General features: G+C 45.7%; 1 protein-coding gene across 2 annotated transcripts in view; it reads left to right on the top strand.

The window, feature by feature from the left end:
- Positions 1-26,436, top strand: part of PAK3 (p21 (RAC1) activated kinase 3) — a 182,963-nt gene that overhangs the window by 64,213 nt on the left and 92,314 nt on the right. The window contains exon 1 of one of the 2 annotated variants that reach the window (XM_081964002.1): positions 6,335-6,497. The exons of the other annotated variant lie outside the window; for it this stretch is intronic. The gene's annotated coding sequence lies outside the window, so the exon portion shown is untranslated. Of the gene's footprint in view, positions 1-6,334; positions 6,498-26,436 lie in introns of those variants that run through there. 2 annotated transcript variants of the gene reach the window in all.

Below are 26,436 nucleotides of genomic sequence, written 5' to 3'. Positions count from 1 at the left end.
ACGGACAAAATACTGGCGCATAACACACCAGACATCACATTGGTTGAGAAAAATAAGGTTACAATCATAGACATTGCAATACCAGGGGATAGCTGGGTCGACGAGAAGGAACATGAAAAAATCGCGAAATCCCAGGACCTAAAAATTGAAATTCAACGATTATGGCACAAACCAGCAGTGGTAATTCCAGTGGTAATCGGCACACTGGCAGCTATTCCAAAAGCACTGGAATTACATTTAAAACAGTTAAAACTTGACAAAATCACCATCAGTCAAATGCAAAAAGCTACACTGCTTGGATCCGCACGTATATTACGAAAATACGTTACGACGTCCAAGGCCCCTGGGTGGGGCCCGACTAGTAATCAATGCCAAATCCGGTAAAACAACTGCCCTCTGTGATACAATTGTATAATAATAATAATATAAGAAATACTAATGCTATGATGGTCATTTCAATTTCAAAATATTCTTTCTAGGTGAGCACCTAGAAGCTAAGAGGAACATATGTGCCAAATTTCAAGTTTGTAGGCTTTACGGTTCTGGAGATTTTGTGATTCTGCGTAAGTGGTATTTTAATTTACTATTCGTCCCAGTGAAAGAAATTAAGTTGAAAGTTACCAGGCTGCAAAGCAAAGCATCCCGTTTGATTTTGAAGGCTTCTTCTGAATCGCCAGGTAGAAGTCTTGCTGGAAAGGAAAAATGATAGAGGCCCATCGCCAAGATCAGGGGTAATTTTGGTAACTTTAAGACTTGTGAACTTCAACTCCCAGAATTCCCCAGCCAGCTGGCTGGGGAATTCTGGGAATTGAAGTCCACCTATCTTACAATGGCTAAGATTAGAACTGGCCTAGAAGGAGACGGAGCAGCATTGCTCAATATGTTGCTTTTTATTAATTTGAAGCTCAGAGAGCTGACAAAAGGATCAAAGAGAACTGTCAGCTTTCGAATCAACCTTTTAAAACTCCCATTTCTGTCTCCTGGGCCTGGGACTAGCAAACCTTTCTACTTATGCATGAACAGCTGTTGAGAATGAGCAGAATTGAGGCGTTTCCATCTGCGGTGATCTGTCCTTACAGGTTTTCTTACCTCTCAGGTCGTTTGCAGTGGACAAAGATTGCACATGCAAACCAGACCAAGGATCACTTCACATGGAAGATTGGGGTGGGGTCTTTTTTTTAAGGGGAGAGGTGGGCTAGAGTTGTTTTTTTTAATTCCATTATCAGAAGGAGCTGCTGACAGTGGCCAGGTTGTCACAACAACCGGCCCTGATGCAAAGCTGTTCTGAAAAAGTCTGAATCTCCAGCGTCTAACCAGCCCCTTAAGCTCTCAGCAGATGCTCCGCTCCCATCCAGCCAATCACAGCTGAGCTGGGAAACCATGACATCATAGTCCACAGCCAATCCAAAACCTGACTGTTGAGTTTTCCGTGCTATTCCTGCTCCCTTTTTTAAAAAATGCATCCTCTGTCGTAAAGCATCTTCATCCGTGTGAAGCACAGCAAAGAAAGCAAAGAATTAAAAGACTTAAAAAGAACCCCCCCCCCTCCAAATAATAATCTTTCAGGATTGTTGATCTCAGGATTCGTGTAGCTGGTAGGTTGAAAGGATGTGCATCCCAGATGCCAGGAAAAAACCCAGTGAAATGAGGAAGAGGACCTTTCTCCTTTCCCCTGATTTATTAACTTTTTTTCCTTCTCCTTTTTCATCTTGTAAGCCAACCATCATCCTGGTTTATTTGCATTTTCCAAAAAAACATTGTCTTGTTGATTTTATTTGATTTGCCAGGTCTTCCTTGTCAATTAGATTCAACTTACGTTTTTGGCAGGTTCATCAAGTTCTTAAATCTTTTTATTTGGTGGATTTTTCTGTAATTCTTTCTCCGACCCTCTTATACTTTTCTTCCAGCCTCTTTTGTTTTTGCCTATTCTATTCTTTTTTCCTAAATACATCGTTGAAAGTCCTCTAATATATGCTTTGCTAGTATCCCACACATTCTGCAGTGATGTATCCTCTTTTCTGGTTTTCTTTATAAGCAAAAAAGTTCAGTTTTTTTCCCATATACTCCTTGAAGTTCTTTTCATTTAACAGTTTTTGATTTAATGTCCATCTCATTCTTTTTCTCTGTCCCTTCCACGTCATTATTATTGGATTGTGATCTACCCACGTACTCATTTCTATGTCAATCTTGTGTGTTTCAGCTATTAATTCTTTTGACATCCACATGTCTATTTTTGACCACGAAATATGCCTATTTGAATAAAACGTGTATTGCTTTTCTGTCAGGTATCTTCCTCTCCGCACGTCTTGATCTTTTTTCCTGAAGTTTCTTGGATCTTGCTAAGATTTCTCAGCAACTCCGATGGGTTGCAAGAAGAAACATGAGTGCTGCTTTTTATGTGCTCAGAAATATTCTCCCCATTTAACCTTGAAGGGGCTTGCAATATGCTTATGTGGTTGCACTAGGCACCGCACAAAATAAGAACAGTAAAAGTGGCTTCTAACTTCATTTGGCTCTGCAATTTTCTCAGATCTCTAGGTGGATGGGTGGGTTTACTTCCCTACCCCAAGGCAAGATTGGAACAAAGAAATGGGCAGGACAGGATCAGAATAACAAAGTTGGGAGGGACCTTGGAGGTCTTCTAGTCCAACCCTCTGCTCAGGCAGGAGACCCTATGCCATTTCAGATAAATGATTGTCCAGTCTCTTTTGGAAAGCCTCCAATGATGGAGCACCCACAACTTCTGAAGGCAAGCTATTCCATTGGTTGATTGCTCTCATGGTTAGGAAATTTCTCCTTAGTTCTAGGATGATTCCTTGATTAGTTTCCATCCATTGATTCTTGTTCTGCCTTCAGGTGCTTTTGGAGAATAGGTTGAGCTTCTCTTCTGTGTGGCAGCCCCTGCTATCATGTCTCCCCTAGTCCTTCATTTTATTAAACTAGACATACCCAATTCCAGCAATGTTTATATGTTTTAGCCTTCAGTCCCCTAATCATCGTTGTTGCTTTTCTCTGCACTCTTTCAAGGTCACAAATACTTCATTTCCCAGAAGACCAAGTGCTGAGGTCTCTCCTCATTGGCCTTCTCTGGCCTTCTACCAACTCCAATTCTTTGTCTTTTTCTGAGCAAAGCATTAGGCAACCAACCTTCCATCTTGGACAGTAATGATTGTGTTACCCATTTTAACTAATATGAACAAAAGGTGGCCTTTTTCTGCTTTGTTGTGCACCTGACTTAACTGATATGCACACGAGCCCAGGAAGCACCAAAGGAAGTTCCAGAGAGACATTGGCGTTCATGGACATCTTGGTTCCTATATCTAGTGCAGCTGTCTCCTGAAGAACACCAGAAGAACTTATTTGGATCAAGACCATACATCTTCCTAGTCTGGAACTTCTCATTTCCAGCATTTGGCAATCAAATAATTTTGGATGCCAGTTGATAATCAGATATTGTTTTTGTTAGTTGCAAAGTCATGTCTTACCCATCTAAACCCCATGGACAACGTTCCTCCAGGCCTTCTTGTCCTCTACCATCCTCTGGAGTCCATTTAAGCTCAAGCCAACTGCTTCGGTGACTCCATCCAGCCCCCTCATTCTCTTTTGTCTCCTTCTTCTTTTGCTCTCCATCTTTCCTGGCATTAGGCTCTTCTCCAGGGAGTCCTTCCTTCTCATTAGGTGGCCAAAGTCTTTGAGTTTCCTCTTCAGGATCTGGCCTTCTAAAGAGCAGTCAGGGTTGATCTCCTCTAGGACTGACCGGTTGGATCGCCTTGCAGTCCAAGGTGATCAAATATTCATATTTGATCACCTATTTATATCTCTGTCTCTATATGTCTGTCTGGCAGCTGTAGGTTGTGTAAATTATGTGTATAATGTATCCACAACAGATAGTTTTTAAAGTTTCCAACTTTAATTGTTTGATTATGTTATAATAGCCTATTATTCCTCCAGTGAACTGAATAATTTTTCTATTCTATGCCTTTTATTCTGTTCTGAATCACTAAATATTTTGTGACATAGGGTAGGCTATACAACAAGGAAATGATCCAACCTCAGGCCATGCCTTGTATACTTGTATCTGTATCTTCCCAGTTCTAACTGGTACATACCGGTAATATGAGCTTCCCCATATGATGTTTCCATTATTTCTCGTTAATAGAAGCCAGGTTCACATTCTGTCATGCCAAATAAACATGGACTTCTTGCTCATTATGTAGGTTGTGTCCACACTGTATAAAGTCAGTTGAAAACCTGGTGGTTCCATTCATACAACCTACTAAAGTTTATTCCCTGTAACCCTGGTTATTTTGGGGAAGAGAGAGCACGCTGGGCAAACCTAGTCTGTTGGGTTAGATTATATTTCATCCCTTGTGTGTATATAAATTCATCCAGTGTCAGGTAAGCATGTTGTTTGAACAGACCTGTCTCCTAGCAGGGGGCATAGCTCTGGTTTCTGATTTTTAGGTGGACTCTTAAGATGGTTCGTCAGCTGGCTTGGGGTGTTGTAGATATTCTTTGTATATTGTGTATAGTATTATGCAATCTAAAATTTTTGAAGTGTGGCAAGGGAACACTGTCGACTCCATGGTCTCGAGAGGTTTCGTCATAGCAATAAATCCCTTAATGTCAAAAGTGTCGGCATTAGCAGAAATGTTCTCCATGGAGAAAGTTAACACTTCTTCAGGTTGCTCTGGAATTAATGCTTCAATCCCCAAAATCAGTTCTGTATGAGAAGAGGCCCATTTTTATTGGTTTATGTCTGGTGAAGAACGAGACAGGTTTGTAGGTTTGCTGCAAATTTGAGGTACAAACGGCAAAGGTATAATATATAGAGTGTATTTAAATAAGGGTTTAACTTAGGATAATGATATAGAGATAGATATTTTTTTTGTAAATAAGATTGTTACGAAAGATATGGATACCGATATGGAAAAGGTGTTATAAGTGAACATTTGTGTTTTGACTTTTAAATGTTAAAAAAATCCAATAAATACTATTTAAAAAAACAACAGCATATACAGATGCTCATGATTCTGCTTTCCTTTCTTCTTTGTTGGTATTCTTTAAAAAATGGTTTTAAAGTGGACACTGGCCATAAAAGGCCCCTGGCTGATTGAAGGAAGAGATATTGGCTATTCTGTCATTGGGTAGAAGGGAGGAATCCTGCAGGTTTGGCTGGATTCTGGAGATCGTCTCATATTCTCTCTTGCGGGGTGAGGTGGGGGGGGGAAGATAAACTTGACAAACAGAATTCCAAACCACTAGGCAAGACTTTCAAAACCTTGTTTTGAATTTGGACAGACCAACTTCCATTTTCCTTAAATGTTCTTTTAAGAAATTGGGCGAATTGGGCTGCCTCTGTCTTTTGCCTTCTGACATTAGATTCTTTTTGAGAGGGAAAAGTCCTCTTGAGCACAGAGCAGTAAACGCTAGTCCCACATGATCTGGTTTTTGCATCTTTCCCTTCCTTCCTTCCCTCCTTTCTTCCTCCCTCCCTCCCTTCCCTCTCTCCCTTCTCCTCCCTCCCTCTCCCTCCCATCCTTCCCCTTGCTTCCTCCCTCCCTTTCCTGTCCTTCTTTCCTTTTTCCTTCCTTCCTTCCTTCCTTCCTTCCTTCCTTCCTTCCTTCCTTCTTTCCTTCCTTCCTTCCTTCCTTCCTTCCTTCCTTCCTTCTTTCCTTCCTTCTTTCCTTCCTTCTTTCCTTCTTCCTTCCTTCCTCCCTCCCTCCCTCCCTCCCTCCCTCCCTTCCTCCCTTTTCCTTCCTTCCTTCCTTCCTTCCTTCCTTCCTTCCTTCCTTCCTTCCTTCCTTCCTCCCTCCCTCCCTCCCTCCCTCCCTTCCTTCCTTCCTTCCTTCTTTCCTTTCTCCTCCCTCCCTCCCTCCCTTCTTTCCTTCCTTCCTGTGATTTTTCTTTCCTGGCTAACACCCCCCTCAATTCTCTTCTGATCTTGGCAGCACTCCCTCTTTGCTGTTCTTGCTACTGGGGCTTTCTTTTCTTCCTGGGGGCGGGGGCGGGGGAAGCCTTGTGCTTTCTGTAAGGCTCAGTTTCTGACCACCCGACAGCAGCCCCCAGCCAGCTAAGTTGGGTGTGCGGCTGAATGCAAGTTTCCGCCCTGGGTCTCCCTCCTTGCAGTTCTGGAAGCTGCCGGTCTTTGAAACATAAGATTTGTCGACTCCAGCTCTGCCAGTGCTATTAGTAGTATTATTATCTGCCTCCCTGCAGCCAATCCGGGCTGTGGAAACCCGATGACAGCATGAGCTAGGGAACAGCAAGGAGGCACTGAAGCATCCCAGCTATTAATGCTGGTTTGGAGGTCAGGAGTGGCTTTTGGGGGAACGAAGACCCTTGGATGGACTAAACCAGGAACGTGCCTTCCTCCGGTGCCCCCCCACCCCCACCTCTCTCGTGCATGCCCAGGCCGGGCGTTCGTCCCTTGAGGTCTTTTTCTTTCCTCCCGAGAGGTGGATGGTCTGGAAGCAATATGACAGGACACACTGCAGGTAATGTCTCCACTCCACCCTATCCCCCACCCCCCCCCCCGGTTTCCCCTCCTCTCCCTCCCGCACCTGCTGTCCAAGGCCCCAAGTGTTTTTTGCTGGGGTGGCCTGTGTGCTTGACAAAAGAGGAGAGCCGAGAAGGCAGACAATGTCCGACATGGATGGGAGGGGAGACGGATAAACACACCTCTGGCAAGGGGGGCTTTCTTCTGTGTTGCACAGCCTGGGGTTTTCCTTGCAAATGGCTAGGCTTGCTGTTTCATTCCTTGAGTGAAGGGAGGGTCTGTCCCTTCCTTCCTTCCTTCCTTCCTTCCTTCCTTCCTTCCTTCCTTCCTTCCTTCCTTCCTCCCTCCCTCCCTCCTTCCATCCTTCCCCCCTTCCCCCTCCTTCTTTCCTTCCCTCCCTCCCTTCTTCCCCCTCCTTCCTTCCTTCCTTCCTTCCTTCCTTCCTTCCTTCCTTCCTTCCTTCCTTCCTTCCTTCCTTTCCTCCCTCCTTCCATCCTTCCCCCCTTCCCCCTCCTTCCTTCCTTCCATCCTTCCATCCTTCCCTCCCTCCCTCCCTCCCTCCCTCCCTCCCTCTCTCGATGTCTCCCTTGCCACCGCCTGGCTTGTAATCACAGATGTCATAGCTGAAGTAGCCTTGGCGGCTGCATGTCAAAAGCTAACAATACCAGGCTTTGATCTGGAGGCGGGAGGGAGGGAGGGAGGGAGGGTGCCTGGCAGTTTTCTTGCCCAGATGTCTGGCCAACATGCCTTTGAATTGCACCTGCCTCCCGCTTGCTCCTGGAAGAGAAGGTGCCCCCCCACCCCAATGAGGAGAGAGGGGAATTCTTGATTCTGCTCCCAGGTGTGTGACTCATTCCTGCTCCCCAAAGAAAAGGGGGGATTGTTTTTCTGGCTGCCCCTTTGTCCCCAAACTGTGTGCCATTCTATTACCCGAGTGGGGAAGCTGCCTCTGCTGATTGTTCTGCAGAAGCAGCCTCTTCCCTGCCGTGTGTGCCTTCCTTTAGCATCCAGAGGCTTTTCCTTCTTGAGGTGGGACCGACCGCAGGGTCGATGGCTGGAAAGAGAAGCAAATCCGGTAGCCGACAGAGAGGAGAGCCTGGGCTAAATGCAGCATCGGGTTGGGAGTGTCTCCCCCAGTCCCTGCACCTTAAGCTCTACGGAGAGGGGCCTGGGATTCCCAGTGGTTTATTCCTGATGTCTCACAAAAGGGCGGCTCTTTCGGTCCCCGCCCGGTCTCTGTAAAAGCGAGGTTGTTCGTACCACTTGCACAGGGGGCTTGGATGCAGTTGGTTTGTTCTATAACCACGCTCAGTGCGTGCACTTTGCTTCTCACCCTCTTGATAAATGCTAAGAAAGAACATGGTGGCTTCTGTCTTTGCTTGTGATTCTGTGGCGAGTTCGGCCCTTGCTTGCTTCTGGTCTGAGAACTGCCCCGATTATGCTGTCTCTGCAGGGCACTGAGGGATGGTCTGGATCAGCGGGTCAAAGACCAGACTTGGTGGGGTTAGGAGCCCTGTGTATGTTTGTGTGTTGGGAGACTCCAAATGGACTGTCTATTGTCGTGTTGGGAGGAGGAACAGGAAAGGATAATAACAAACGTTGGGCCCTTGTGAGGACTGGCCTCAAGTGGCCCTCGGCGGCACCTCCTTCATTCAGACATGATCACACTGAATTTAGTTCTGGGTGGCCAGAGGCACAGCTGATGACAGCAAAGGTGAAGGAAAGGGGAATTGGTGGCCAAAGGATGCAATGGAAGCATCCGGATGGGAAATGACCATGGGATGCATGGGATGAGGAAACAGAAAGTTTGGAAAAGGGAAAGAAGAAGAGTGGGCTGTGGATAATGGAGACTGTGGGAAAGGAGGAGGTGGGGAGGATCTGCAGAATGTGGCTGAGCAAAATAGCAGGAGTCCCTGCTGGGGATGACGGCTCAGTTCATCCAAGACTTGCAGATGAAGGAAAGATGCAGAAATCTTCTCAGAACAGCAAAGAAGGGGGCTTCTGAATTTTGGTGTAGGGGTGCTTTGTTTTGAGAAGGTTTGAAAGGCCTTCTGCAGAAAAGGGTCAACCATGAAGCCTGGGCAGTCTTCAGTTCACTGACCATCAACTGTGCTTCAGTGGTAAGATCTCTGGGGGTGTAGATCCAACTTGATTGCTCTTAGTTGTTCTCTTCTCGGGAAGTGTTGTGGTCTGCCGGTGGCCTGTGGAGCTGGCAGCAGAGTCAGACAGTGAGGACGTTGGGGAGGAACATGGGCCAGGTTCTGGAGTCTGGGGAAGGCTCGGACGAGGCAGAGGAACAGGGGAGCCTGCTCCCAGTGTGCACATGCGCACAGCTGCCAGAAGGCAAGAACAGTTAAGACAAAAGGGGCGACTCGGTAGTAAGGCTTGGAGATGATTGGCCCCTCCCATAAGACATAAAGGAGGAGCAAACAGATGTGAGCCTTTGCAGGAAGCAATTTTGTTCATTCTGGTTGGTTCAAACTCTGAGAAACTCCATTTGACTCTGTGCTCTGTTTGGCCTTGCAATTTTGTTCATTCTGGTTGGTTCAAACTCTGAGAAACTCCATTTGACTCTGTGCACCGTTTGGCCTTGCAATTTTGTTCATTCTGGTTGGTTCAAACTCTGAGAAACTCCATTTGACTCTGTGCTCTGTTTGGCCTTGCAATTTTGTTCATTCTGGTTGGTTCAAACTCTGAGAAACTCCATTTGACTCTGTGCTCCGTTTGGCCTTGCAAAACTAATTGGCAACTAGGTCTTTGGCAGCGTTTCAAGGGAGATAAAGGTGGGTGCTTATCAGCCTTATCCTGAAAGACTGTGGCAGACTTCTGTCGGACTCTTCACAAACTATTTGTGACTCATTATGGGCTGTGAATGAACATAATTCACAGTTGTTTCAATAAAAAGAGGGTTTTGGGGACTAAGCGTGTGCTTTTTACTGTCTCGGGAAGCCTAGGTCAGAACATTTGGGTCCTTCTTTCCTGGAATAACGATTCCATGGCTCTTTGTGTATTTACATTTGGTGGGAAACCACAGTTGAATTTTTGACATTGTTAAAGAGGTGTTGCTAAGATGAACATAATTCACAGTTGTTTCAATAAAAAGAGGGTTTTTGGGACTAAGTGTGTGGTTTTTACTGTCTCGGGGAGCCTAAGTCAGAACAGGAAGGGAGTACAGAATATGTTGATCCTGCAGACCTCCAGCATGGGTGATGGGTATTCCCCATCTCTTTAGACGCAATACTTTCTCCTTCAAAACTGAAACGCTCAGGAGTAAAATGTTTCTTTAAGTCCCTGCTTTCTTCCTACTGCATTTCACCACAGTCTTTGTCTCCCCGTTAATTTTGCTCATTGTGCTCAATGATCTGATAAATGGAATGAACAGGAAGCTGCCAAAGATTGGAAGAACTCTGAATATCCTCTTTCAAGTGAGAAGTTTTCTTTAAATAAAGGGACCTTGAATAAAAGTGATCCATATCATTATTTCAAAGGCTGAATTGGGCTGGAGACCATAGCAAACTTTCCATCAGGAATATCCAGCTCTGGCAACTTTAAGACTTGTGGGCTTCCCCACGGCTGGCTGGAGAATTCTGAGAGTTGAGGTCCATAAGTCTTAAAGTTGCTAAGGTTGGACACCCCTCCTTTACATCATTCTGAGATCACTAGAGTGTGCATCTTTGGGTAGTGCAGAACCTGGGCATCAAGGCAATTTTTTGATGCTTCAGGAAGAGAATGAACTTAGGTGGAATCCTTTTTTGGGGCTAGAGCATCATTTTTCACTGGACTTGCACAACATAGTAAGGATGGTAAAAGTAGAGAAGGGTAACTTGTGATTCAGCTTGGTGTGATAACCTCATTACTGTCTTAGCATGTTGGATCAAACAGGGCACTGATTAAGCCAGTGTTTAATGTTGAGGAAGATCAAGTAAGGTGAATACAGTCACTGAGATTTGTCAAACCATTAGTAGAGTTTAGTTGTGTCGATTCAACCAGATTGGACTTTTTTTTTGCTGAGTTTCCAAGCTCATCCTTTCTCCTAGTACTTAGCCATCTCTAATCTTATTTATTTATGTAGTTTCATTTATTTATACGTTTGTTAGATGCATATCCCACCATTATGTGAACCTCAGGGAGAGGGACACAATATTCTCCTCTTCCAATTTTCTCCACAGTACCAATCCTGTGAGATGGGTTGGGCTGAGTGAAGAGAACTGGGGCCAAGTGCCCAGGGACCTCTGTGATGGAGGGGGGACGGAAGTCCCCACTGCCTTGTGGCTACATCCACTACTGGAAAAGGCTTCAGGAGTCAACCTCCTGTCAAAATCTGGAGCTGAAGTCCTGGAAGCAGTTCGTGATTGTGTACAACCACGTTCTGGTAACTCCTGCGATGCAGCTGGAACCAATCGTATCGGCTCTGCCATTCCATTGGACTATTTCAGCGATGCGGAGAGGGGGGATCTGCTGATTGAGTAGCAGTCTATCCTCCATATTAATCTACCTAGGCCTTGTACTCTGGAGAGGACACTCCAGTTTTGACCTCTTTCCAGACTACGATACCACAGTATTTTGAGACTGAAGGATGCCAATGAGATCCCACCATTCGGTGAAGCTCAGGGAGAGGGACACAATATTCTCCTTTTCCCATTTTCTCCACAGTACCAATCCTATGAGATGGCTTGGGCTGAGAGAAGAGAACTGGGTCCAAGTGCCCAGGGACCTCTGTGACAGGGGGTGGGGAGCTTGGGTCTCCCCATATCTGGTGTAAAACCTTCTCCACTGCATCACACGTGCTCTTGAGCTGAGGGGGAAGGACTGGACCAAAGTCATTTAGTGGACTTCTACGGCTGGAAATAGAATAGAACCTGGATCGATCCAGCAGCTACTTCAACCAGATTCTGAAGCCGAAAGGGAAGGACTGGCCTGAAGTCCCTGCAGTGCTTCCTTGGGAAGAGAGAATAAAACTGACTCTCCTGAATTTTGCTCCAACACTCTGGCTCTCGTTTCCATATTCATCATTGCTAACTTTAGGCCAGTACTTTTCAACCTTGGCAAATTTGCAAATGGGTGGGTTTCAACACGCAGAAATTCCCAGGATTCTGGGAGTTAGAACAATCAGTCAGTGGAATGACTTGCCTTCAGAAGTTGTGAGTGCTCAATCACTGGACGTTGTCAAGAACAGATTGGACAACCAGTTGCCTGAAATGGTATAACTTGAGTAGGGAGTTGGACTAGAAGACTCCTAAAGTCCCTTCCAACTCCATTATTCTTTATTCTCCCTCCCTCCCTCCCTTGTTCCATCCATCCATCCATCCATCCATGCATCAGCTTGCATCAAGCCATCCATTCCATGCAGCCATTTTGGAGAAATTGCTGTTGGGCTGATTCTATCAACTAAGGCAACTACAAGATTTTAGACCCCATCCTTAACTTATGAGATAAAGCAAAAGAATCACAATGGCTCATTGTAATATCTGAGATATTAGTCAATAGATGAACTGCGATCGATCCGACAGGTAGGAGGAGAACCACCGCAAAATGGTGCCCCCCCCACTCCCAACCCTCCGAATCGTCGCAGGAGGATACCATGGTCGATGGTATTGAAAGCCGCCAAGAGGTCTAATAGGACCAGGACAGAGGAACAACCCCTGTCCCGGGCCCGCCAGAGATCATCAACCAACGCAACCAATGCCGGATCTGTGCTGTACCCGGGCCTGAAACCCGACTGAAATGGATCCAGATAGGCAGCTTCGTCCAGGTACTAGGGAAGCTGACGTGCTACCACGCTCTCAACAACCTTCGCTACAAAGAAAAGGTTGGAGACTAGACGATAGTTGGCTAAAGAGACTGAGTCCAGGGAAGGCTTCTTAAGGAGGGGCCTCACCACTGCCTCCTTCAAGGCAGTGGGAAAGAACCCCTCTCTCAATGAAGAGTTGGTAATCGCCTGGAGCCAGCCTCGTGTCACCTCCCGGGAAGCTGAAACTAACCTTAAGGAAGCGTCTTGATAAAGCTTCGGGAAAGGAGGAGTTCCCAAAGGGAGTAAAGTTCTGTTGCAGTATAATATAGAGGAAAGTGTGGCATCAACCAAAATGGAATGACATCACAGGGAGATGGAATGGGGAGATGACATATCCACGGGGGGGGGGGGGCAACTGACAGTGTTCAAGGGGGTAGCAGGAGGTTTATGTTCATCATAGCCATGGTCAATGTTGAAGACAATATGTAAAGGTAAATGGTCAGATATCAAAATCGCAGCAGATGATAAATTGTGGGTTGGTGAAGCGGCCAATGATGGCGGTGGTGAGGACAGCCGCGGCAGCGGCGGTTGCTCCAACAACTCCAACAACTGAGCTCCGTCCATGTCAGCCACACTCATATCCGTCGCCGGGGCCGCACTCTGTTAACCCAGTCCATAGTGTCACAAGGGGAGGGGCCAAATGACCAAATGGCACAGTATGGTGACCCAGGCAACAGTGGTGATAGCGGGGGGGGAACAACACAGGAGCCCCCCCCCACTCTAACCACGCCCACGCCAACTACCAAAGCCATCTTCCGCTGGCATCAATGCCCATGCCAGCCGCCTCAGCCACTCCCCCGTTAATCCAGTCTATCATGTCCATAAGCAGGGGGGAGCAACCGGGATAATACCATTAGTGGCAGCAACGGCGGTAGAAACCCCAGGTAGGGAGCCTCACCACCGCTGCTGCCGCCACCAACCATACCTATGCCGGCAGCAGAAAAACGCTCTCAATTCTCCATTCACCGCCAACCACCCTGTTTCACTCATAATGTTCTGGCTACAGGGCAGGAAATCGCAGCTCAAGGGTACCCCCCGAGGTCCCAGGAAGTTCCCATAGCTGGACCTGGAACCGACGATGGGATAGGGTACCCCCTGCATACCCCGAGAAGGAAAATCATCTCCCCGAAGTTCTCCTCAAACGCGACAGGACACTATCTTGGGCATGCGCAATGGATTGATGGGATACAAAAGGGAACCGGCGCTCCCTCCCCTCCTGGGCCGAGGGAAAGGAGCAGCCGACCATTCCCTCCCCTCCATTCCCTATTGCAAGATCCCCATTCCCTCCCCTGTCCAGGGGAAGTATACTGTAAAATCTCCATTCCCTCCCCATTCTGGGGCCAGCCAGAGGTGGCATTTGCCAGTTCTCCGAACTACACAAAATTTCTGCTACTGGTTCTCCAGAACCTGTCAGAACCTGCTGGATTTCACCCCTACTCCAAGGCCTCTTCCAACTCGGTTATTCTGTCTCAATTGTCAACTGGTTAGTATAGAATTCAGTATATTGTGTTAACTCAGGAAATCATTAATTCATTAGGCAGGATGGGGGTGTGGTGCAAATACAGACATAAAGGAAGATACAAACCCTAGGTAATAGATGGGAGTGCAACCTAAAAATTAGCTTTCATTAACTCGGATTGAATTGTTGTCCTTTCTTTGTTCTGGATTCAAGTTCTTTCAGGTAGACAAGATCACAGTGATCAAAGGCTAGAGCCTTGGCCACTCCTCTTTAAAAGAGCCACTTCCTTCCCAGGCTAACCCACAGCCTGTGGATCTTGTAGTGGTCACCCATCCAAGTAGTTACCAAGCGTGTCCCTGCTTAGTTCCTGAGCTTGAATACAGTTGGCCAGATAGTGAGGCTAATAAAGAGATAGCAGAATAACAAAAGTGGGAAGGGAGCTTGGAGGTCCCCTAGTCCAACCTCCTGCTTAGGTTGGAAACCCTATACAGGTAGTCCTCAATTTACAACAGTTCATTTAGTGACCACTCAAAGTTACAACGGCACACTCACACCTTGGCCGCATCTCCATGATCATGTGATCAAAATTCAGATACTTGGCAACCGGTTCATACTTACGACCGTTGCTGTGCCCCAAGGCCATGTGGTCACTTTTCACGATCGTCTGACAAGCAATTTCAATGGGGCAGCCAGATTGACTTAACGGCTGTGTTACTAACTTAACAAGCTCAATTGTGGTCATAAGTCAAGGAGTACCTATACTATTTCAGACAAATGGTTGTCCAATCTCTTCTTAAAAATCTCCACTTCTGGAAGGCAAGTCATTCTATGGGTTAATTGTTTTTACAGTCAAGGAAAACAATCGTCAGCAAAATGCAATAGATTGTATTGAAATGCAAAGAAACGTATAGGATTCCACCCTTTGAAGACGGGGAAGGTTTATCTGGGCAGGGTCTGTTGTCTTTCCCATCTTTTCTTCTTAATTTTCCATTTTAAAAATGAGAAACATTTCATCTCCCCTTAAACAGTGTGATATCTGGGTGCAAATAGTTCTGTGAAACATCCTCCCACAAATTATATACCTTGACCAATTATACCATGTGTAAATCTTCATTTCCTTCATAACATATCTTCTAATGAAAATACAATAGTAACATTAAACATAATTATTCTCAGCATACTCCTGTTATCAGTTGCCATTTTATTCTTATCTCTATCTTAATGTATCTTCTATTCTTCTTGTTGTCTTCTTCCTTTATTTCCAATTTCCTTTTTTAGTCTCTAACCATTGATAAAAAGCTTCCCATATCATGCAATAACTAGTTTGTTCCTTCTCCTTAAATTGCTAGTGTTAGTCTATTCATTTCTGCACATTCTAATATTTTCCTAATTACTTTCTCTTCAGTAGGAATCTCTTCACTTTTCCAATATTGTGCAAATGCAATTCTAGCTGCTGTTAATACATGAATAATTAAATATGCATTTTCTTTGTTATAAGTTTCAGGCAAGATCCCCAACAAAGAATGTTTTTGGTTTAAAATCAGTACATTGTTTTATCGTCGTTCTCATCTTTTTGTGCAGGGTTTTCCACAGGGCAGTTGCTGGTGATTTTGTGCATGGGAAAAGCTTGTTCTTTAAACCTGACGTGTAAGGACTGATGTGAGAAGCTGTGCACAAAGGAACCTTTTAAGCTGACGTGTAAAAATGATGTGTGTTTTTTGAACTGCTGGCAAGCAGCAGCTGCAGGAAGGCAAATGGTTAGGGCTAGGAAAATGGAAGTAAAGAAGCAAAATGGAAACCATACACATTGATCTCCAGCTGAAATGAACACACATTGGCACATATCGTTAGGTTGACACAAAAATACTATTGTGCAGGATTCAGGGAGTAGCCTAGGAAGCATCCCCTTAAAGAGTTAACATGTTAGGTTGTAACTTTACAAGTGGGCATGGCTGATGTAATGGTGAAATTCAATTTTTTAAAACTACCTGTGAGCGTGGCTTGGGGGGGCACGGCAGGGGAAGGATACTGTAAAATCTCCATTCCCTCCCCACTCCAGGGGAAGGATATTGCAAAATCTCCATTCCCTCCCCAATCCAGGGGAAGGATACTGCAAAATCTCCATTCCCTCCCCACACCAGGGGAAGGATACTGCAAAATCCCCATTCTCTCCCCACTCCAGGGGAAGGATACTGCAAAATCCCCATTCTCTCCCCACACCAGGGGAAGGATACTGCAAAATCCCCATTCTCTCCCCACACCAGGGGAAGGATACTGCAAAATCCCCATTCTCTCCCCACTCCAGGGGAAGGATACTCCAAAATCTCCATTCCCTCCCCACACCAGGGGAAGGATATTGCAAAATCCCCATTCTCTCCCCACACCAGGGGAAGGATACTGCAAAATCTCCATTCCCTCCCCACACCAGGGGAAGGATACTGCAAAATCTCCATTCTCTCCCCACTCCAGGGGAAGGATACTGTAAAATTCCCATTCCCTCCCCACTTCAGGGAAAGGATACTGTAAAATCACCATTCCCTCCCCACTCCAGGGGAAGGATACTCCAAATCCCCATTCCCTCCCACTCCAGGGGTAGGATACTGCAAATTCTCCATTCCCTCCCCACTTCAGGGAAAGCATACTGTAAAATCTCCATTCCCTCCCCACTCCAGGGGAAGGATACTCCAAAATCTCCATTCCCTCCCCACACCAGGGGAAGGATATTGCAAAATCCCCATTCTCTCCCCACACCAGGGGAAGGATACTGCAAAATCTCCATTCCCTCCCCACACCAGGGGAAGGATACTGCAAAATCTCCATTCCCTCCCCACTCCAGGGGAAGGATACTGTAAAATTCCCATTCCCTCCCCACTTCAGGGAAAGCATACTGTAAAATCTCCATTCCCTCCCCACTCCAGGGGAAGGATACTCCAAATCCCCATTCCCTCCCACTCCAGGGGAAGGATACTGCAAATTCTCCATTCCCTCCCCACTTCAGGGAAAGCATACTGTAAAATCTCCATTCCCTCCCCACTCCAGGGGAAGGATACTCCAAATCCCCATTCCCTCCCACTCCAGGGGAAGGATACTGCAAATTCTCCATTCCCTCCCCACTTCAGGGAAAGCATACTGTAAAATCCCCATTCCCTCCCCACTCCAGGGGAAGGATACTCCAAATCCCCATTCCCTCCCACTCCAGGGGAAGGATACTGCAAATTCTCCATTCCCTCCCACTCCAGGGGAAGGATACTGCAAAATCCCCATTCCCTCCCACTCCAGGGGAAGGATACTGCAAAATCCCCATTCCCTCCCACTCCAGGGGAAGGATACTGCAAAATCTCCATTCCCTTCCCACTCCAGGGGAAGGATACTGCAAAATCCCCATTCCCTCCCACTCCAGGGGAAGGATACTGCAAAATCCCCATTCCCTCCCACTCCAGGGGAAGGATACTGCAAAATCCCCATTCCCTCCCACTCCAGGGGAAGGATACTGCAAAATCCCCATTCCCTCCCACTCCAGGGGAAGGATACTGCAAAATCCCCATTCCCTCCCACTCCAGGGGAAGGATACTGCAAAATCCCCATTCCCTCCCACTCCAGGGGAAGGATACTGCAAAATCCCCATTCCCTCCCACTCCTGGGGCCAGCCAGAGGTGGTATTTGCTGGTTCTCCGAACTACTCAAAATTTCCACTACCGGTTCTCCAAAACCTGCTGAATTTCACCCCTGGGCTGATGGTCTCATTTTTGAAAGTAGAAATGAGAATCATCTTGGAAACAATATTTTCTGATTATCCATAATCAGAATGGGTGAAATTTGTGTGTCCATGGGAATACTTGGTTTGGGAAATGTAGTCTGCTTTCATTTGGGGGAAGTTACTGTTCCATCTTGAATGCCTTAGGTTGTTTTTCCTTCCCCAAAGACGTTTGTCTCTGGGTCTGCCTTTTTTTTCTTCATCTCCTTTCTTTTTCTGTTATGTCTTCTACGTTGGAAACCTGCAGATAGGGGTTGACATCCCCCTCCCCAAATTTTACTGTGTTTAAATTGTTCTTTAAGACTTTTTAGTGGAAGAAGGAGATTGTAATGCTTTAAATATGGAAATTCTCAACATTTACAGTTTTCACAGATGTGACTGGTCTGGGGGACTGAATGGTTTTAATTCGCCAACATTATTTATAAGATTTACTTGTCTGAATTGGATTCAATAAAGTAGACATTTGGGTTTTGGCTTGATATAATAACTTAGGTTTGGGTGGATGATTTCTGTTTTAAATTAATAAATGGTGACAGGTTTTTTTGCAAGTCTTGGGTACCACCAAACAATTTTCTATTATGTACCAGTTTAAAAAAACAAAAACGAGCCAAAATCTTTTACAATCTCATGAAACTCTACATAGGATAAGATTTAGGCGTTCTTGATGAGAACTTACAGGATTTTGGCAATGTTGCAAGCCTTCCTTCCTTCTTTCCTTCCTTCCTTCCTTCCTTCCTTCCTTCCTTCCTTCCTTCCTTCCTTCCTTCCTTCCTTCCTCCCTCCCTCCCTCCCTCCCTCCCTCTTTTTCCACTGTTCCTCCCTCCTTCCTCCTTCCCCCTTCCTTCTTTCCCTCCCTGCTTCTTCCTTTTATCTTTTTTCACTGTTCCTTCTCCTCTCTTCCCCCTCCCCCTTCCTCCCTTCCTCCCTCCCTTCCTTCCCTGCCTCTTCCTTTTTTCTTTCCTCACTGTCCCTCCCTCCCTCCTTCCCTCCATCCCTCTCCCTTCTATTTTCTTTCATTCTTTCTTTCTTTTTCTTTCTTTCTTTCCTTCCCTCCCTCCCTCCCTCCTTCCCTCTTCTTTCTTTCCTCCCTGTTCCTCCCTCCCACATCAGCCTCAGAAAACCTGCTATTGGCACCCACACTAAGACAGTTTGAAAGGGCATCTCCCCCCCCCCGAATACTTTGCAGTGGGTCCGTCTGCACTGCAGTTGGTTCAGTGACCATGCCGAAGATGTGGAACAACACTTCCCAGCCTCTCTTCTCACTGTTTGTTCAGGCAGGGTCTGCTGGGAGCTGTAGTTTAGCAGCCTCTGCTGCAAAAGAATGACTCTGTGGATTCCAATAGGATAGAATGGGACTGTTCTGCCCCACAACACCGGCGAGCAGCAGAGACGTTATCATCGGACTCCTCTGGCTGGCATTTGGCTTTGCTTGGGCAAAAATTTTCAGCAGAACATGTCTGGAAAAGGAGTGCACCATTGAATGCTCCTTACCAAGAGCCGTGATGTTATTAAGTTATTTACACAAGGCTGCATTGGGAATATTTATATATCCAAAAGGAAAAGCAGAGTGACTCACAACACGATGCCCAGTTTATGTTGTGTCTACTGCTGGAATAGGTGGAAGAGTAAGGATAAGGCGAAGACAACCAAGCACAGTGTGGGTGGACTCGGTTACTCTATTATTCTATTAAGAACCGGAGAGAAGTGATAGTACCACTCTATAGTGAATTAATGAGGGAGGGGGTCGTGCGTGCATGCACTTGAGGGGTGGTGTGTCGTGCATGCATTCGCAGGTGGACGGAGCCATTGAATTGTGGGTGTGGGCACATGTGCCCTCTAGACTCTAGAGATTATGAGAACATCCGTGCCAACAAAAGACCAATATCCAAAGATCTGTTGTTGTTTTTCCTGATGGGTTTAATATAACGTGGATGAATTCCTAACGTTAGATTTGTCCATTTGGAGGAGAGCCGTTTGGGATCATAACCAGGACATTTTGTCCGTTATCTTGTGTCCTATCCAGCTTCTGCAAGAACGAGAAGAGATGGCCAATCTTTTTCTAGAGAATTGATATTGATGGGATGAGAGTTAGTTTCAGAATAGATTAGGAGCTATTGATTCAGCGGATGCTCCTTCAAAGCTGCGTAAGACTGAGGCCGTTTCATACAGCTTATTTCCAGAAGGCTGTAAACTAAGGCTGAGGGCCACTGGGACCACATCTGCAAGGGAGGCTGGACCACTTCCAAAACAGCAGTGTTGATGAGCTGAAGATTAAGAACCAACCAAAGCCTATGACAGGAAATTGAAAGAACCAGGGATGTCATCTATGGAGATTCTCCAGGTCATGGTTGTCCCAAAGGTTCTTTTTTCCCCCAAAAGGCAACTGGACTTTCTTAGTTGTTTCTTTTCTCTTTTTAACGCTTTGCTTCACATCCATGCTGGCTGAGGAATCCTGGAAGTTGAAATCCACAAATCTTAAAAGTGGCCAAGTTGGGTACCCCTGGTCTATCCCTTCCAGAATCCCTGGTCAATTCTATCACCACCATCAGAAAGCCATTAAGTTGGAGAAGAATGCCAGAGGCGAAGAAAGAACCACCATTTTCTAGGGCCAACTTCCATATCTGTGGCTTCTTAACACGTCTTCTGAATAGTTTTCATCCCAGAGCTATAATTGCACTCAACAATAAATTAAAGGGCCACCATCAGTGAACTGTTGGACAACATTACTTGGTATGTTGTGAGCTTGGGTGGTTTAGGGGCAGGAAATTTTTGGTATGTGTGGAGGGGGGGGATTGTCATGTGTTGGACCTGGTCTGTGGGTGTTATGTGAATTTTGTTGTATGGGTATACTATGTTTATGTGTACAATGACAATAAAGTATTCTTATTCTTCTTATTCTTAGTAGCAGATCATGACAAAATGATGGCCAGCATTTTAAGTAGAGTAATAATTTCTACCGTCGCTGTCAAGAAGCAGCCTATTTTTCATCAGGTTGCAATTGTCCTTGGGACACGTAATCAGACATGACAGGAGAGGGAAGATCATTATAATTGTATGTTTCAGAATAAACATACAATTTTACCATCCCTTGGCGGGAGGGGGCTGATGTCAAGGAAATGAAACAATGCCATGATGGTGCCATCATCTTCTCATAAAAGCACTGAGATAGTAGCCAAATATGATCTAGGGAAAACTACATTGTTCTTGAAGGATTCTGTTGTGGTCTGCCGGCGGCCTGAGTAGCTGGCAGCAGAGTCGGACAGTGAGGAGGTTTGGGAGAAACATGGGTCAGTCCTGGAGGATGGGGAAGGCTGGGATGAGGGCTCTGTGTCAGAGGCAGAGATGGGGCCAAGCTGTCTGGCAGTTCTCAGCTGCCTTCGGAGGTAGACAGCAGTGAGGCAGAGGAACAGGGGGAGCCTGTTCCCAGGGTGCGCATATACAGAACTGCCAGAAGACAAGAACAATTAAGGAAAAAATGGCAACTTGGAAGTAAGGCTTGAAGATGATTGGCCCCTCCCATAAGACATAGAAGAGAAGCAAACAGATATGAGCCTTTACAGGAAGCAATTAGTTCATTCTGGTCGGTTCAAGCTCTGAGAAGTCCTGTTTTACTCTGTGCTCTGGCTTTGCAAAAAACTAATTGGCAATTAGGTCTCTGGCAGCGTTTCAAGGGAGATAAAGGTGGGTGCTGATCAACATTACCCTAAAAGTCTTTGGCAACTCGAGCAGACGTCTGTCGGACTCCAACTCTATTGTTCTATTTTCTACACAGAGTTGAGTTGTTGACTTAGGTGGCTAGAAGGAAGGAGATGTGTGAATGTTATACTCCAGGCCACTGAGCTGTAAAAACTAGTCTAACATTGAAAAATATTTTTTTTCTGTTGGAAAAAGCAATAGCTCTGTTCCTCCTTCATCTTGATGTTATTATCACAATAATAATATTTTTATTGAGAATAATCAATCAGGGGGACAGCTTGTCTTCAGAGGTTGTGGGGTGCTCCAACATTGGAGGTTTTTAAGAAGAGACTGGACGACCGTTTGTCCAGAATGGTATAGGGCAGTGATGGCCAATCTTTTCCAGACCGAGTGCCCAGTGCACAAATCCTCAAAATGCAACACCCCCTCCCCCCACGTGTGCGCCACACCACCGCCACATATCCATGCGACCATCCAGCACATACCCCAACCCCCCCGCACTTGCCTGGCCCCCCGCATGTGCCCCCCAGCGCATGCATGGCAGAGATCCGAAAACCAGCGGCGGGAGGCACACATGCATGCCTAGTGGAACTGAACTGGGGCGATGGCTCGTGTGCCATCAGAGAGGGTGCTGTGTGCCACTTCTGGCACGTGCACCATAGGTTCGCCGTGACGGGTATAGGTTCTCCTGCTTGAGAAAGCGATTGGAGACCTCCAAGGTCCCTTCCAACTCTATTATTCCGAGCCTACATGAGTGCAAATCTTCCGATCTTTTAGTCAGAGCAAAAATGTCCCATCTGCTGGATCTCCACCTGAGTTTTCAGTCAGAGCAAAAGCCTCCATCTCCACGCTAAGATCCTGCATATCTCCACCAACGTCTCTGGGGGATCCAGGGTGGGCATGACCTCGATTTATGTTTAGCTTTAGGGATTGAACTGAGGACCTTCAGTGTGGGGAGCCAGTACTCTCTTGCTCGGCTCTGCCCTCTTCTTGTCTCCTCTTCTGCTTCTCACATGTTGCTCAGTAAATACTGCATGCGTACTACCTCAAAGCATCTTTTGTCCGGTCGCACAGCTAGAGAGAGGCGGGAACCAATTGGACTTCCGGCCCGGCTGCTTTTCCTAGTCACAAGATCTTTGTTGTGTCTGGTTGCTGACACTCCTGCTCTCCTCCCTGCCTCTCCCCTGTCTGATCCCTGCTGGGGTTCTGCAGGGATTTTTCTGTGTCGCCATCTGGTATTTTGCAGCAGCAAAAGCCTGTCTGACAGAAGTGCTTAGAGTTGGGCTTCACAGCCAATGAAGGATAGACATTTTTATTTTCTTTGCAGTTCACGGGGGCAGTCAGGGTTCACCAGCAGATCTGATTCTTGCTCTGCAAAGCAATTTGTTTTGCAAAAAGTTTGATCTGAGCACTGTCGTGAATATCCATCCTCCTTTTTTTCCCCCCAGGATTCCTTTTCTCTCCCTTCTTCTTCATCCAATATTTTCTCCTTGCCCCAAATCAGTGAGCCAGTAAAGCAGAAACGGTGCGTGATTGGCAGCAAACACCAAAGCAGTAATAGAATAGAAATTCAGGAACTAGAACTGGAAAGGAGAACCTATGGCACGCGGAGCCATTTGTTAGGGCACACGAGGTGTTGCCCTGTCAGCTCCAGCTGACTTTGGCCTTCTTTAAAGGCCGTTTTTCACCCTCTGGAAGTTTTCCTGAAACCTCCGGTGAGTGAAAAACAACCCAATGCACAAACTGGATGTTCGGGAACGGACTTCCAGTTTGCGCGTTGGATCATTTTTCACGCTAAGGAGCCTTCAGGGAAGCCTCCTGAAGGTTCCGGAGGGCGAAAAATGGCCCTACAGCCAAACCGGAAGTCAATTCCCGAACTTCCGGTTTTCTCATCGGGTCGGTTTTTTTATACTCCAGAGGCTTCAGGGAAGCTCCGGAGGGCCTTGGGAGGGAGAGGGAGGCTGTTTTCGCCCGTCCCAGGCTCCTAGAAAGCCTCTGGAGCCTGGGGAGGGTGAAAAACGGATCCATTGCACACCAAAAGCGGCGGGGAGAGGGTGGGGGTCGCCTTCACATGCGCACACGGGGGTGTCACGCCCACGCACGACCCCCCCTGCGCTCTCTCCACTTTTGGCACGCAATGGGAAAAAAGTTAGCCATCACTGAATTAGAATCTGCTGTGCATTAAGGAAAACATGCTGGAATATCCATCCATTTCATTACCAAATCAATCTGAGTAATTTAGGGTTGAAAGGTCCTCAACTCATCCATAACTGCAGGACATTTGATCCACATTCTCTTGCATTCTCCTTCGGTTTCACAGGATTCCATTTCTCTTGCATCTTTTCCTTCCTTCAGGGTTAATGGTGGACACCAGCCATCCTCAGTTGTGGCATTATGCAAACCACTACATCGTTATTAAAAGGAATACAGACTTACGACCACAAGAGAGCCCAAAATGCCTGTTGCTAAGCAAGGTAGTTAAGTGAGTTTTGCCTCATTTTATGATCCTTTTTTGCTACAGTCCTTAAGTGAACCATTGCAGCTGTTGAGTGAATCGTGATTGTTAAGGAAATTTGGCTTATCCCAGTGACTTTGCTTATTGAAAACTGGCAATAATTCTTAATTGGTCAAATGTGACTGGACACACAAGGAATTTGTCTCCAGTGCAAAAGGTCTCAGTATACACACGTACAACAACAAAGCGGTAGGTCATGGATCATAAATCATAAGAGAAATCACTTTCTCTTGACAGTGCCTAAAAGGAAAGAGCCTGATCCAAGTTTACATCCCCATGTTTGAATCACCAAAATGTGCAATATATTGACACTTATGTTATCAGAATTCTCCTACTGCCATCATGCCCTATTTAAATTCAGGCAATATTATGACAGCTAGTTTGGCATAATGGTTCAATATTATATGGGTTCTAGTACTTCTTTAGGCACAAAGCTAGCTGGGTGACCGTGGGCCAGTCACTCTTTCTCATTCCCGGGAAGACAAAAGGCCAGGACAAATCACTAATGAAAATATTTATTATTGTTTATGTACTAGGGTTGAGGGACGCGGTGGCTCAGTGGCTAAGATGCTGAGCTTGTCAATCAGAAGTTTGGCAGTTCAGCAGTTCGAATCCCTAGTGCCGCGTAACGGAGCGAGCTCCTGACACTTGTCCCAGCTTCTGCCAACCTAGCAGTTCGAAAGCACATAAACATGCAAGTAGAAAAATAGGAACCATCTTTGGTGGGAAGGGAACAGCGTTCCATGTGCCTTCGGTGTTGAGTCATGCCGGCCACATGACCATGGAGATGTCTTCGGACAGTGCTGGCTCTTCGGCTTTGAAACGGAGATAAGCACCGCCCCTTAGATTTGGGAACAAGTAGCACATATATACCAGGAGAACTTTTACCTTTAACACATGGAAGCCAACACGTTTTTTCTTTCTTTTTCCTTCTTGCCCTACACTTTTCTCTTCTCTTTTTCCTTCCTTATTTCCTCATTATTTTTTTTGTATTTTATATTTATATTGTATTTTGATAAATGAATACAAAATTTGAAATGAATACAAAATTTAACGAAAAAGACTGACTCAAAGGCAGGAAAAAGAAATAGTTCTATTACAGAAAAAAAATTGTGAAGCAGTTCACTGCAAATACAGTAATAAAAATAAGCCATTCCATAGGAAATAAATACAATTATACAGCTAGCGCCTGATTTTTTTCCCACCAGGGACCCTCTGTGGTTTCTTTGCAGGCCACCCATGGTTTACAGATCAGAGCTTAAGAAAGAACCATTGATAAAGATCAGAGGTCTTCAATCTTGGCAACTTTAAACTTGTGGACTTCAGTTGAAGTCCACAAGTCTTAAAGTTGCCAAGTTTGGGGACCCCTGGATTAGATCTATGGATTGATGAAACATGGTTACTTGGCTTGGAGGCCCGAGAAGAATTGGCCCAGTTTGCTATCTGCTTTTGATGAAAGGAAAAGTGGATGCTGAATAAATTATAGATCATACTTGAAGATATTTATGGAAAAATGATTTCCTGCGTCTACACTTGTACTCCATGTTTTATGACATACATTGCGGTTGGTAAGAAGCAACACTAGAAGTGAAGCAGCAACAGTTTGAGTTCCTTAATCAGATCCTTCTTAAGGCATGAATAAGGTACAATTAAATAGGGTTGTGGGGATGCAGTAGCTTAGTGGCTAAGACATTGAGCTTGTCAATCAGAAAGGTCGGCAGTTCATCAGTTTGAATCCTAGTACTGTGTAATGGAATGAGCTTCTGTTACTTGTCCCAGCTTCTGCCAACCTACCAGTTTGAAAGCATGTAAAAAATGCAAGTAGAAAAATAAGAACCACTTTTGGTTGGAAGGTAACAGTGTTCCATGCGCCTTCGGCATTTAGTCATGCCAGCCACATGACCACGGAGACATCTTTGGACAGCGCTGGCTCTTCAGCTTTGAAACGGAGATGAACACCGCCCCCTAGAGTCGGGAACAACTAGCACATATGTGCAAGGGAACATTTACCTTTACCTTAAGGTGCAATTAAATAGGGTTGTGAGAAAGAGATATAGGCAGGCTACAAGTCAGCCCAAAATTTCTGTTGCTAAGCAAGACAGTTGTTCAGTTTTGTCTCATTTTATGCCCTTTCTTGCCACCGTGGTTAAATGAATCACTGCACTGTTAGATTAGTAACACAGTTGTAAAGTACATTTGGCTTCCCCATTGGCTTTGTCCCAAAAGGGGCTTACATGAGCTTGGAACACTGCGACCGTCATATATATGAACCAGTTGCCAAGGGTGTAAATTTTGATCACATAATACTGGGGATGCCACAACGGTCATCAGTGTTAAAAACAGTAATAAGTCATCTTTTTCAATGCCGTTGTAACGTCAAGCAGTCACTAAATGAATGGTTGTAAGTTGAGGAGTATTTGTACTTATGTTTGATTTGTGGTACTTAAAGATCTATAGGTCCCAAGCAAAAGAAGGCAGGAGGACTGGGTGTGAAAATTGTAACAATCAGGGAGCTGGATCTCAGAGTCAATAAGGCTGCGAATAGAATTTGCAAGTTTTCTGTCTTTCTATGTGCACATCAGTCTACCTTTCTATTTATCTACCAATCACACACATGCACACATACAAAACCTTTGCTAGACCAATTCTCGAATACAGCTCATCTGTCTGGAATCTGCACTGTATATTGGACATTAATACAATTGAGCGAGTCCAGAGATAC

This window comes from Natrix helvetica (genome assembly GCF_964273705.1).
Source record: "Natrix helvetica genome assembly, chromosome: 11".
Classification (NCBI taxonomy): domain Eukaryota; kingdom Metazoa; phylum Chordata; class Lepidosauria; order Squamata; family Natricidae; genus Natrix; species Natrix helvetica.
Note: the sequence above shows the minus strand (reverse complement) of the source record. Positions and strands in the feature narration are given on the sequence as shown.